Source organism: Ambystoma mexicanum, chromosome 2q, assembly GCF_040938575.1.
Source record: "Ambystoma mexicanum isolate Mex_15411 chromosome 2q, UKY_AmexF1_1, whole genome shotgun sequence".
Lineage (NCBI taxonomy): Eukaryota > Metazoa > Chordata > Amphibia > Caudata > Ambystomatidae > Ambystoma > Ambystoma mexicanum.
This window is the reverse complement of record NC_090924.1, coordinates 843,498,579-843,511,864: the sequence shown is the minus strand read 5'-3', so window position 1 is coordinate 843,511,864 and position 13,286 is coordinate 843,498,579. Positions and strand designations below refer to the sequence as shown.

The window sequence follows — 13,286 nt, the reverse complement described above, 5'->3', positions numbered from 1 at the left end:
AGAGCCACCTGGCCACGTACTGCAGCTGCCCCACCAGGTAATAGAGTTAAAAATTGGGCAGGCCTATCCCCCCCCTGTCACATGAGTTCTGGAGCTTCCACAGAGCAACCCTATTCCTAGAGCTGCCCCACACGAAACCCCTACACACGCTATGAAGTTTCGCAAATAGGCTCCTAGGTATCAGAAACGGGACGTTTACGAAGAAGTGCAAAAGTCTAGGCAGGACCACCCTCCCCATCATGGTCAGGGGCAATCTGGACCAAAATACCATGCTGTTCTTGATCCCCTCTATCGCCTTTTCCATGTTGTGCTTGTGTTCTGCCTCGACCTTGTGGTAAATGTTTATTCCCAAATGCCTAAATGTCACGGGCTGCCATGGTATTGGCAGGACAGGCAGCCTCTGCACCGGGACATTCCTATATCTGCCCAAAGGGAACAGACTGGACTTTCCAGGGTTCACCGATATGCCCGAGAGGATAGCGTACCGTTCTAGTACCTCTAGCACGTACTGTAGGTTTTCCTCTGGGTAACGTAAATAAAGGAGCATATCATCCGCATATAATGATATCAGATGCTCTCCACTGGCAGTGCTTATACCCACCTCCCCATATTGTTGTCGCAGGCATATTGCCAGTGGCTCTAATGCCAGTATATATAGCATGGGTGACCAGGGGCATCCTTGTCTGGTCCCCCTGCAAAGTTGCCAAGAATCTGAGACTGTGGACCCTGTCTTGACCCTCGCCTTCGGGTGCTATAAAACAACTGGACCCATCTGAGGTATCCAGGTCCCATTCTGTACCCCTTCAGGACTGCTTTCAGCCAGGGCCATCGTACCGAGTCGAGGGCCTTGACCGCGTCTAACGACACTATAGCCAGCTTGCCCGTTTCTTCCTCAGTTTGGTCTATGACATGGTGTAGCCTCCTGTGGTTATCGGTGATGTTCCTACCTGGAACATATTCCGTCTGATCTGGGTGTATCAGTTTCTTAATCACCCTCTTCAGTCTATTAGCCAGCACCGCCATGAGTATTTTGCTGTCCTGGTTAAGCATGGACAACGGTCTATAAGACCCGCACTCCACGGCTGGCTTGCCTGGTTTCAGGAGTGGGATGATTACAGCCTCACGGAGGGACAATGGGAGTTCTCCCTGCTCATAGGCCTCGTTGAAAGTGGCAAGCAGTGGCTGAAGCAACTCTTGCTGGTATGTTTTGTAGAACTCGCTGGGCAACTCATCCGAATCCGGCGCCTTGCAAGTGGGCAAGTTCTGAATCACCACCTCCAGCTCATCCGAGGTGACGGGTGCATCTAACTCAGTGCGCTCTAGATCATCCAAGGTGGCGAGCTCAATGTCCCCCAATGTGTCCAGTATGTCTTGACACATGTCTTCATACAGGTGTCTGTAAAACTTAAGGAATTCCTCATTTACTTCTTTCTGGGTGTTGCATATGCAACCTCTCTCGTCCTGAATCTCACTAATCACCGAGCGGGGGGTCTCACTCTTATACAGCCAGGGCAGCAGTCTTCCTGGCTTGTCGCCCCCTGCGTGTATCCTCTCCGTATATTTCCTGTAGTTGAGCCTGCACAGTCTATCCCAGAGTGCGCTGCAGGACAACTGTAGCTCCTCTACTTTGGTTCTATTACCATGAGCGGTGCTCTCGCAACGCGGGAGATCCTCTAGCTCCCATTCCACCTCCTGGAGTTCCCTTTCAACCCCCCCTGTAGCCGCTTAGCTTGGGAAATAGCTACCCCACGCACCACCACCTTAAACGCTTCCCACAGTGTGCCCACAGAACTTACGCTTCCCGTATTTATATCAAAGTACTCTTCGATGGCATCCCTCAGGCCCTCCCGAAACCCCTCGTCCTGCAGAGCTTTGGTCCCAAGTCTCCACGTAGGGATCCGCGGTCGTGGGGGCTGATGCCACCAGTCTATCACCAAGGGCGAGTGGTCCGATAGTACTCAGGCCTTGTATTCCGCCCCTTCTATGTCTCTCACCATCTCGGCTGTTACAAACATGTAATCTAACCTTGTGTGCAAATCATGTGGCGCTGCGTAGTGCGAGTACTGTCTATCTGTGGGATGCAGCCTTCACCACGCATCCTCTAGGCCAAGGTCTTTCAGTAAGGTACTCAGCGCTTTAGCCGCCAGTGCCGTTTTTCCTGCCCGGTCTTTGGACCTGTCCATTCTGGGATCTACGGTACAGTTAAAGTTCCCCCCCCCACACTACCGTACTCCCTGCCAGGGAGCCAAGTTTACCGTAGAGGGTCCTAAAGCAAGCCGCTGTATCATTATTGGGGGCGTACAAATTTATGATGTGTACTTCTCTGTTTTCCAAGAGACCCGTTACCACCACCATTCTACCCTCCGGGTCCACCGTAGAATCAAGCACCCGAAACGGCACATGGGGCGCCACCCAAGTAATAACCCCTCTAGCATTCGCCGAGTACGCCGCCCCCACAACAGTGCCCTTCCATTTCCTCCTGACCACCTCCAGCCTTTCCCTAGTGAGGTGGGTCTCTTGCAGCAGGGCTATGGCTACGCGCATCCTCTTTAAATACAACATCACTTTGTTACGTTTAAGGTAGCTGTTGAGGCCCCGTACATTCCAGGTCACAATTCTGAGATTACCCGATGCCATCCGGTCGGTCTATCTCCATCCCATCCCTTCCCATAATGCTCCCTACATAGGGTTGTTCCCTGGCTCTTTCCCTTCTATTCACGAACAGTGCCCTCCTCCCCCTTCCCCAACTTCACACCACTGCACACAACTCCCCCCCCCCCCCACCCCGCCAATCCCCAACAATAGCCCAGCTCCATCCCTGGATCTCTGGCCTACCCACGTCTGGACCCTTCTCGTGTCTGAGAACGAGGACCCTGGGCGGTGTCACCACTAACAGTGACCAACTAAATATACTACTATTGGGTGCAGAGGTTGCTCCCCAGGAGCTCCCAGTCGTCTATTTAGGAGAAGTGAATTCAACGGGACCCGCCGGCAGATACCGTGACTTCACCCCCACAAGCACAATATCATACTATATTCCAGTCCCAATGTCATAACTATGGCCTCACGGGCGCCTCTGCAACGTGCTACTTATCTCCAGCCGCTTCTGTTTGGGCATCCGATTCCTGAGGTCGACCTTGCATATCCAACCATTCCATCGCTTCAGTCGGCCTCTCAAAGAAGAGGGATCTGTTCTTATGAAACACCTTTAACCTGGCGGGGTAGAGCAACATGTAGCGGTGGCCTGCTTCTCTAAGCCTCCTCTTCACCGTTCCAAAGTTCATTCGACTCCGTTGTACGAGCAGCGTATAATCCGGATACGCCGTTATATTTGCTGACCTCCTTTCCGGAAAAATTCGAGAATCTTCTCGCGGTCACGATAGTTCAGGATCTTCGCGATCAACGGCCGCGGGGGGGGCTCCTGGGGCCGGTCTCCTGGTCAGGGCCCTATGCGCCCTTTCGACCGCGAACCCCTGGGACAGCTCCCCGCCTGTAATCTCCTGCAAGAGCATAGTTTCAACAAAGTCTGTGGGGTTCGATCCTTCCATTCCCTCCGGAACCCCCACTATGCGAATGTTGTTGCGCCTGGCGCGCCCCTCTGCCTGCTCTGCTCTGTCCTCCAAATTGCCCACTCGTTGCACGAGGGCATGAAGCTCCTTGGCGTGAGTATTGCACGCCTCCGTGGTCGGGGCCAACTCCTTCTCCAGTTCCCCAGTGCGCTCCGCGATCGTTCGCACGTCCTGGCGCAACAGGTTCACCTCTTCTCGGACCGCTCCGATCTTAAGGTTTAGGCCCTCTTGCAGCCCTTTCATGGCCAGGCCCAGCTTAGTCTCCCAGGCCACCTTCAATTCGGCAATTGCCACCAGCACCTCCTGGATAGTACCCGGTGGGTCCATCGCCGCCGCGGTACTCTTGCCCCCTTCCGCGCCCGAGGGCGACGTAGCATAGGCCTCCATTGTGGGCTGTTTGATCTGGGGTCGCACCACCTTGGAGGACATCCTGCTGCGTCGGTTGGGCCCGCGCGCCCAGCTGTATCTTCGGCGCTGCAGAGTACCTCACGGGGTTCACTCGCCGGCCCTTCACAGCGAGGTTCTGCTGAACCCGGGTTCACTTTGCTAGCCCGCCACGATCCAGGGCCTCCTCAGTGGGGGCTCGCCCTTATGTTCTTGCCTTCAGCCAGAGGCGCATGCGACACGTCTATCTGGTTGGGCTCGCCCACGTTCCGACCAACTTTGTCTTCCTCAGCTCCACGGACCATTTATGGTCCTTTGTCCGCTAGCGGCCATCTTGGGTGCTGCCCTTCCATTGCACGACCACCACCTTCCTCGAAGTCTAGTTCCGTGGATATGCAGTCTCGCTAGTGGGGAGGGCACTCACCATGTGCCCCCCCACTTTCATGCGTCCTTGGATGCACCGTGGGCTCGAAAGTCCGCCAATAACCATCACTTCTTCCCAGGATCAAGGTCGGATCATCGGGAGCTCCTCCAAGGAACGTCCTCTCACTTAGCCATCAAGCCACGCCCTCCAGTACTGAGAGACTTTGTCTCTCTTTTGAATTCTTGTATTTTTACAATGGCACACATCACCTTACAGCAGTGGTCTTCAAACGTTTTTGGCCGGGCCCCTCCCTGAGCAAAATTTGGGCAGGCCGCGCCCCCCCAAAAATGCCAAATGGACAGTATGCATTGCGCGCCGTCACCGCACCCTACTTCCAATATAGTCCCTGGGCTCCCCCACATGCTCCCATCACAGTCGTTGGCTCCCTCATCCCACTCCTACCCATTCCCTTGGCTCTCCCCACCCCATCACACACCCTTGGCTCGCCCCAACCTGCTCCCACCACTATCCCATGGTTCCCGCCCATCCTGCTCCCACCACAGTTCCTGGGCTCCCCCCATCCTGTTCCCAACACAGTCCGAGGGCCAGTGGCTGCTGGTGATTTTTTTTAAGTGGAGGGGCATAACTATTTCCCCCAAAGATGGCATAGCGACCAAGCGCAGTGAAGGGGGTTTTGGGGGTGTTTTCCCCCCGTGAATTATTCAAAATAATAATGGGTTAAAATGTGCATTGTAGAGCATACTTTTAAAAAAAAAAAAGTAAATAGCCAAACAGTTTGCAAAGGGTGCTCGGGGGCCCAGGGGGTAGACATGACATTTTTACTCGACATCTATGATAGATGTCCAGTAAAAAGATACCATCCCTGTCCCCTGGGCCAAACACAATCAACATGATTAAGTGTGTATGCAAGTGAACAAAGGGGGGCTCCATCCACATATCAATTTGTTGACACTACGATTCTATTTGTGTGTCTACTGTGTTGTATCTTTTCATTACATATTTGAACTTCAAAAATAAGCTAAGTATCCCATAATGGAATAATTTGTTTGTGGTTTTAATCCATGCACATATCTTGAGGCAACAATTTTACGCTACAAAAAGCAGTTTTATTCTGCAAATCCTGCCCAGACAATGGGCAAACACCTATGGTATTCATGCGTCATCAAATTAACAGTACAAATAGCATAGTCATTAATACAGTACTAGGACAAACAACCAACGTCTGCATCAATGGTGTCTTAGTACTGTTTGAGTGGTCAATATTACATCATATTTAAACCATTTTATGAGAAATAAAGCAAGAAAGTGTCAATGTTTACACAGAGGATACAGTGATGCGCAAGGGGCACACAGTAATTATACACATTTCCTTAAAGTTATTCAGGGCAACATTTGGTCCTCTTTGGGAAGATCTAAACCCAACCCCAAGCTGGTTACTATACCAAGTCCCAGCCCAAAAGCTAGCCGATAACTAAACAGACTAGCAACAATCCTCCTTTAGATACAGTTTCTAAGCATGTTTCCACCCTGAATAACTTAAAGGAAATGTGTATAATTACTGTGTGCCCCTTGCGCACCACTGTATCCTCCATGTGTAAACATTGTCATATCTCTCTCCCTCCCTCGGTTAACTTATAGGTCTGCCAAACCCGACACCTCATTGGAACACTGCATCCTCCACAGCGGCCTGTCTGCAGCACTTTTGCTGTTTGTGTTAGTCCTCAGAGGGTCCACTGGGCTGAGCCATCCCTTGGTTTTGGGATGTTTTGTGTACATGCCCATTCACCTCAGGGCCTATTCACTGTAAACACAGCACTGCACAGAAATGGACTCGCCGGCTCTCCTTTGCTGGAACCCTTCACAAGACTGACTGATTCTTTTGCTCTTTCTTCTTTACATTCTTTACAGGAATCATTGTTTGGCCAAGCGTTATTATTCTAATCCTCAATTCCCACTCCTCGCATCCACGTTGCTTATTTCAAACTGTCTTTTCACCCTCCCCTCCCTCTGCTGATCCTGCTCTACAAGTCTCGGACTTTACGCAGTATTTCTCTTCAAGTGTCTCTCTCCGAATGTCTCCTCTTTGCTCGGCTATTGTTCCTTTTTCTTCCCAGCCTTCAGTTCCTCCTGCTCCGACACATTCTCCTGTTCCATCTTCTTTCTCTATGCACTCTGTATCGGACACTGCACTTCTACAGTAGCTCCCAGTTGCAGCTCCGGCTGGTCCTATACCTTCTTTTATACCCAAGGTCTATCGTTCGCTTCTGTCTCATGTTACTTCATTTAAATATGCATCTATTCTGCCCATCTCAAAAGAAGCCGTTGCTTGATCCTTCAAATTTCAGGCCTATATCTTTGCTTTATTTTCACTCTAAGGTTTTAGAGCGATTAGTGTACTCTCAAATTTCACTTTTTATATCTGCCAATTCTATTCTTCCTCCTTTTCAATCTGGTTTTCGTTCTTATTCTACAGAGACTGCTCTACTTTCAATCTGTGATTCTTTACTTTCGTCACATTATTCTAAACACTCTACTTTTTTTGTTAGATCTATCTGCTGCTTTTGAAACGGTTGATCATTCTTTTCTCTATTTCTATCTTTCTCTTCTGTTATTCATGATAATCTATCATGTTGTCTTTTGACTATTAAATTCGGGATGTCTGATCATTAACTTGTTCTTAATTCCTCTAAAACAGAGGTGTTCTTCTTACCTGCCTATACTATCTCTCCCCCGTTCCTTCTAGCTGTATTTCCTTTCCTCCTTCCTTGCTTTCTATTTCATCTTCTGCCAGTACTACTTTATTTATTTTGATTCTTCACTCTTTCTTTTCATATTTGTCTATTTTCACATTCTTGACGAACCCAGCTCTAAAATATACGGAAAACTAGACCTTTTCTTACTTTTAATGCAGTCTTTTCTCTGCTTTTTAACTGTTCTACTGTTCTCTTTAGTCTTCACGTCTTGCTCCTCATATCAATTTTAAACTCTTGTTCGTCTGTTTTGTTCTCTTGCGCCTTGTGATACGATTTCATCAACATAGTCTTCTTTGGGATGGCTTCTTTTTCATTTGCGTCTTAAATGTAATTTCCTTTGTTTAATTTTCCAATCTTTGTATGGTCTTCCTCCTCCCTATCTTTCTGCTCTTGTCTCGTATTCTCGTTCTTTTAATTCTCAAACTTTGTCTTTCAACTGTTTCTCGCTCACCTTCTGCTCAGCCCAGTTATTTTTCTTTACTTGCTCCATTACATTGGAACGCGCTTCCACTTTCTCTTCGTTCTATCTCTTATCCACATTTTCGGATAACTCTTAAAGCTAATATACTTTAACTTTTGTAATTTTCATTGTGATAATCTTATTGAACTGCGAAGTGATGATTTGTACAACGCTTAATACAAAATAAATACAAATACAGGACTCCACTGCATCACAGGGACACAGCATCCTCCTCTTGACTAGTCCTACGGATTAAAAAACCCTAACAATCTTAACCGGGAACACCCCCATGTTAGTTTAAGACCTATTGAATAACAGTGAGACACTAACCCTAAACTTCTATTTTAGTAACAGATGCATTGGTGGTAACTTTATTAGTGGCGACTTCCTCTACTGAAATACCATGTTTTCTCCATCCCGTAGTGTGTTTAAGCATGTTAATTGATTCTAAATGCTTTTAAGGTCTCAGGGTGCTCTGAACCACTGGGGTTATTATTGGTGGGGTCAATAATGATTTTTATTCCTAGGTCTCTAGGTACCCTAAGACTGTCCTATACTTTAAGTGTGAAACTGGCACACCTGGTGACTTGTATTTTATTTAGACTGATCGAGCGATTTACCAAAATAGTACAGAGAAAGTAAATGGGCTCGAAGGCCAGAAAGAAAGAGGATAGGATGAAAGAACGGAGGGAGAGAGAAAGTGTGTTCTAATGAAGAGGGACCAAGAGAGAGAAGGAACGAAAGAGGGATTGGGCACAAGGAGGGCAGGGAACTGTTAGAAGCAATTATACATAGATTTAAGAGGGCTTAAGCAAGAGAAATGAAGTCTAAAGAGAAGACAGGAGCATTAAAGATGAGGGACGATATTAAGAGTTTGGAGGCATGGATGATGAGAAAAGGTTCGGCTTTACAAATATTAAACAGGTGGAACCTACAGGAGCGAGAGAGATGAGATGTGGGAGGAGAAGGAAAGAAGAATCAAGGTAGACGCAATGTTGATTGTGGGCTGAAAGGGAGATGGGAAGCAAGGGGGGGGCAGAAATGGTGGCAGGGGACAGTGGAGGAGGAATAGTTGAGGCAGGAAAGAAAATAACTCAGTCTTAGAGGAGTTAAGAATGAGTTAGTGGTCCGACATCCAAGACTCGATGGCCAGAAGGTAAGTGGTCAGAGTAGCATGGAAAGAGGGGGTGAATGCGGAAAAGGGAAAGAAAGAGCTGAGCGTCAATGGCAGAGATGATGAGGCACACCAAAAGAAATAACCGAGGCAAGGGGACAGGTATAGAGGGAGAAGAGAAGCAGGCCCAAAACAGAGCCTTTGGGGACCCTGTGGTAGAGCGGGAGATTGGGGGAAGATTTGCCAGCCCAATGCAATTAGACAGGTAGGACTGGAGCCAACGCAGGACAGTCCCAGAAAATGTAAGAGGAGAAAGGTGAAGCGCTACTGTATGAATATATACAGTTTTTAATATTTATTAAAAATAAGATTTATATATATATCTTTTTCACTTGGATTGTTCCAATTGCCCTCTAGTTTCAATGAGTTTCATCGCAATGTGCATTTTTGTGATATGGTTATGGTGTTGTTAAGTTGTGAAGACAATCGGTCAATCTCTACTTTCCCCCGGGTTCTAGTAGTGAGGGGTTTTCAATTCTCTGTGCTTGACGCACCTTTTCTACCCCCCCCATCTGCGGACATCTGCAGACAGTTTAGCTGGAACTTTGCCCGGAACAAGGTGTTAACAGTTCCGGGTACCGTGGTAGGGGGCGGGACAGGCGATGAGGAGGCAGCCCCAGGCACAGCCCCCATGCCGAGCCGACCAGCAGCGGAGATATAAATCCCTCTGGCGACAATTCCAGCGGGAGAGAAGCATCAGCCGGCGCAGAGGAGAGCCGAGCAACGCTCCCAGGCACACTGAATCTGGCAGGGGCACGAAGCAGCAGATGGAAACAGTACATGTAGGTTCCCCTTTACAGCTGCAGACAGCTTAGCCAGGCCTTTGCCTGGCTGGGAATCGTCAAGGTTACCCAACTACTACTGCAGGGCATGGTACTTGTAGAAAAAGGTGAATTACCTTTCGGTGAATGTATTCTTTAACTGCTGTCTCCATCCCCTTCTCTTTCCTTGGTAACCTGTTTTCAGGCTCTGGTAACAATAGGAGAATTACTCACCTGTTAAGGATGACTTGCGGAATACAACCGCGTAATTTGTGACATTTTCCCTTGCTCTTTTGTGAGGACTTGAAACAACGTAACAAGCAAATCAATCTGGTTTCTGTTTAAAGAGTCACTTCGCTTTCATGGCCTAGTGCCTTCCAATATTCAATTTGGGTTACCCCACAATAGAAGTTCTACATGCTTGTCACTTATACATAAGCATATATATGTTCCACCTCCATACTGTGTGAATCATGTTTTGATGTTATGTGCTGGTGCCGGTATTACACATTATATTATTTTGATTGTACAAACCTAGGTTGCTCAGTCTTTATAAATAACAAACTACTATTTTTACTGGCAGCGCTGACATTTCCTGCTTTGTGCTTGTGGTTTTTAACAGGCCTAGGCCCAGCCTTCTTCCCCTACTGAGAGTAAAGCCTAGAGTGCTCCGCCATGCCACCAGAGTCTGGCATTGCTTGATGTGTGTAGACCGCTCGGCATCCTTAGGGGATTCTTCCTGAAGGGCACACCCGAGTCCCTCTAGAAAATACCCTCCTAAAAAGGAGGGAGGGTGATGGAGAGAAACAGTGAGAGGGAGGAGGAAAAGAGATGGGATGGGAGAGAGGGAAAGCGAGTGCTAGCAAGAGATCGAAGGAAGTGGGAAGAGGGAGGAAAGTGAAAGGGAAAGCAAGAGGTGTGTGTGTGGAGGATGACGCTCTACACAAACACAAATACATTTGTACAGGGGGCCCAAAAGAGGAAAGATTTGCATGCTTCATTGACTTTCAAAAAACATTTCACTGAATATGGAACGCAGGACTGTTTCTAAAGCCTTTAGAAATTGATATGGATGGATAAGTTCTCCAAAACAGAATACAGCATAAAAACATTATGACGGGCCATTTAAAACACGAACAGGGAGAAAAACAAGGAGGTTCCCCATGCACATTCAACTAAACATCACTTTAAATGACTAGCCAAGCACTTAAATGCCATACACTTCAAACTCCATGACATGAACTCCCTGTGAAAGTTGGTGATTACATTATTTGACTAAGTAATCAAGCCTATGCTCCTAAATACTGGGAGGTTTAGGGCCTGAAATACACCAAACTAAATGGGACATCAGCCCAACCATAGGTATGCACCTGTTTTTCTGCGAACAAGTACCCAGGGTCTTCAAGAGTACACCCAACAATGCTAACTCAGCAGACTAGGGCAGCACATATTACTGACTAAGATCGCGGAGCAAAAGAAAAGCAACATATCCTTTCAGATTAAAGCTCACAAAAACAGAAAACGTATCAAACACAGAAGATTCTGCACGCATTTAACATTATGTCCCAAGGAAAATGGAAGTAACCTGAAATCACTTCAACTATACCTCCTCTCAGAAGTCGGACAAAGGTGCCTCAATCACTAGAAAGCCCACACAAAGTGAACTGCTACAGGCTGCTAGAAAGACATTACACCCAGGCAAAGTTATCTTGAAAGAGTAAAAATCCCAAAGCAAAAACATAGGGTCAGTGATCACAGCAGAGGTGCCAGCACAGGCAGTGATGAAAAGCAGATCAATGTCATATATGCCAACAATGTGGCTGAGCTGGAGGTAAACATGGCCCACTGCCTCTTACACTGCCCAGATAGAAGACAACAAATTGACATTATGAAGAATTCTCCAGAAACCACAATGGTTTTGCAAAGCTTACAAATTATTTTTTTTAAAAAAAATAACCTAAATCCTGTTGGAAAAAAAACAGACAGTAGAACATGCAGCAGGTGCACTCAGAATTTCTAGTAATTGCACTCATTCGACCTCACACAAGGCAAATGGCAGAAGCACCCTGGCAAATGGCACAAGTAACTGAGCATATAACAAACACCTGGCAAATGGAGGCAATGAGACATCATTTCAACAACGGGGCATCTGATGCCAAAACTGCCAAATGGTTAGCATAGTAAAACAAAAAAGCGGCGATGGCTGGAAGGCTTAGAATTAATCTTAACCTCTGGCATTGCTCTGCGAACCCCTAAGACCATCGTTCTTCGCCTGCCAAGCCATTACAAAAGGGGAAAGACCATATACAAATCAGGCTTGGTCCCACCTCCAAAGGGGCAGTCCAGTCCAAGCTGCTTGATCACATCCCTTCTGTACAAGACTACACTCATCCCCAGACATCAGTGAGGAGTAGCTTGGGTTTCTAGGCCACGAATGCCCACAGGCAAAAAGTCCCTTCTCCACTGCCCAACCCTCTTGTGCCCAGAGAGCAAGAGCAGGTAATGGAGGCTTCTCGTCATCAAAAAGATGAAACCATTTGAGGTTACACTCATCCACCATACGACAGACCCATTCACATCATCTCAGACGATTGGTCTCTGTAGAGTCAGTCTCTCTCTTGCCCTTCCCATAAAACAGAACCGGGAACAGCAAGAACTCTGCTCCTGAGGGACAACAGCTAGACAAAACTGCCACCACAGTTCAACAACAGAATGGAACTCGAGTAGTCACATTTAATGACTGGAATTCTCCATTCCCAAATCTCCTTTCATACCCCCAATGTACCACTGCATCTCTTACCACCTACAATACAAACCAAGACTACGTTACTACTCTATTATTATTATTATTATTATGTACGTAGAGGGCAATGATTGGTCTAAGATCATATTAACTTTGGAGCACTGCTCCTGCTCACATCTTTAGTTTGCATCTCCACCTTTTACACCATTGGCTAACCGAGTCTCTAAGCAATGCCTTTCAGTTAACCTTGGGGTATCCCAGCAGGTTAAAAAAAAAAACATACCCATGTGTCACTGCCACATAAAACCATACTGTCATACTGCCTCAGGCACTTCCAGCCTGCCCTCATCGACCTTGTAGGCTTTACATCTGGCTAAGCTACCGAATCTAAGCCACAAAAATGGCAGAGGTGCATTATGCATCTCTTGCATTATGCATGTCTTATATTACATGCTCTTTTATCAACTACTTGGGGGCACAGTCCCTCTGGATACAGTTCGGTCTTTGAGAATACTTATTACTTGGAGTTACAGTTGAAAATCCCTGAATATTCAGGTGGTATCTCAATCCAACTAGCAGAATTTGCCAATAAAGGTGTTGTCTTATATATTCTGTTGTCTTGATATGTTATGTTACTTGGCATTTATATAGCGCCTTATATATCATTGGTATGACCTCAAAGCGCTGTTAGGTTGAACGCCCTCGGGAACCGTAGTTCAAGTTAGTGGAGAGAGATAGTGTTGTATGCTGCGTGGGTGCACCGGATATGTGTGCAGCTGGTGTAGTTGTTGGATGATAACTGCTTCCTAGCGATAGGTGTGGTGCTGAAGGTATTAATTGGATGTGTGCAGTCAGGCAGGTGGACACACACACCGAGTTCTTGGCTGCGTTAGGCCGAAGGAACGCCTATGTGAGCAACTAGGCCAGAATGTGCTCAGCTAGCTTTGTTTTATTAGGGTGTTGCGGTGCTTATTGTGATGCTGGAAATGCATCTGAGGGACAGGGCCTCCGTTCCTTGTCCTTTACTGCTTTTTATCATGTGTTCTATCATGTTTTC

General features: G+C 47.2%; 1 protein-coding gene across 11 annotated transcripts in view; it reads right to left on the bottom strand.

The window, feature by feature from the left end:
• ARHGAP12 (Rho GTPase activating protein 12) overlaps positions 1–13,286 on the bottom strand; it is a 697,283-nt gene that overhangs the window by 269,932 nt on the left and 414,065 nt on the right. The gene's annotated exons all lie outside the window — the stretch shown is intronic.